At 41.9% G+C, this 1,275-nt stretch overlaps 1 pseudogene; it reads right to left on the bottom strand.

Moving 5' to 3' along the window:
* Window positions 1-296: 296 nt before the first annotated feature.
* Window positions 297-883, bottom strand: LOC150019127 (protein LSM12 pseudogene; annotated as a pseudogene).
* Window positions 884-1,275: the final 392 nt, after the last annotated feature.

The following is a 1,275-nucleotide window of genomic DNA, read 5'->3' as shown; positions in this document are numbered from 1 at the left end:
AAATCAATCAATAAAAATGTCAATAAAATAAATAAAATAAAATAAAATGAACAAGGTGATTGTCCCAGAATGGGACAGTGAAAAGTACATGGTAGACCAAAGTCTGTTAGTCAAGCAATGATTCAACTTTTAAATTATTCTCTTGTTCTTTTTTGGTGGGTGTTTTGTTTGTTCAAGCCTAAGATTTGGAAATGCTGACCCTTTGTTAACATGATCCAGCAGGAAATATAGGCTTCCTTCCCTCTCCTGGTCTGCCCTGTTGAAACCACCACCATCGCCTCCTTGGTTGGATACTGTTAGAGTCCTTCCCGTGTGGACTTGGGATGACAGGGCAGCCTCTGTGGTTGCTGCACTTGTGAAGAATGCAGTGTATTTTGACTTTCCACATCTCTGAAATGTTTTCCAACTATTTTGCATACATGGCTCAATGGGCTCCCTCCTTTGCATTTATAGGTTTCAAATGATATGGAGTGTAATAACAACTTATTCCATGACTATAGTGTTTTTTCACTTGCCATTTAAAGTTTTTCATGGTCTTGTAAAGAGCTGCTGGCCCTCTAGGGATACACCAGCACACTGATTGCACAGGTATGGCTCAGCTTCTATTCCCCTGTCTGTGCTTTGCTGCCAAGCTTGAAACATTGTGTGAAGCTTGGAGAGGAGGGGTTTCTGTTTGGTCAAGAGTTATTTGCTCTTCTGAAACATATTGTAAGTTTATGAGCAGGAGGTCTGTATGGTTGGACTGTCCACTGAAAGAGGGACATTTTAAAACCAGTAGTTGGACTGGTACTGAAAGCTACCACCTCGTCCTGCAGCTGCTGCTCCTGGCATGGCCACAGGATACCTGGTTCCCAACACTGAAGTAATGACCCTGAGGAGCCATTGTCTAAGAGAGGAATATAGAATTTAGCATGATGGCTTTTAGAGACCTGGGTTGTTTGCTTGTATGATGAAAGACGTCATCTTAAACTTAGTAGGGAACAGTGATACTTTCTGGGCTGTGTCACACTATGGAATGCCCCTTTAAGGGTGTATTGAGGGCAGAAAGTTTGATCAAGGAAGTTCAATAGAACATCCAAGTTCTCCTTCTTCCTCAGCTGGGTACTATTTGGGCTCACAACTTTGGCCCACCCATAATGGGTGTCCTTTTACTAAAATACATGTTTAGACCAAAGTTTCAGAGGTGACAGCAGCTCTGAAAACTACACTGGTGATCCTTTGGTTCTACAATGAGAGAATGAGAGTGGTAGATGATAAGATTGTTAACAAGGCTCT

This window comes from Furipterus horrens, unplaced genomic scaffold (genome assembly GCF_987537825.1).
Source record: "Furipterus horrens unplaced genomic scaffold, mFurHor1.1.pri manual_scaffold_2, whole genome shotgun sequence".
NCBI lineage: Eukaryota > Metazoa > Chordata > Mammalia > Chiroptera > Furipteridae > Furipterus > Furipterus horrens.
This window is presented reverse-complemented; position numbering and strand designations above follow the sequence as displayed.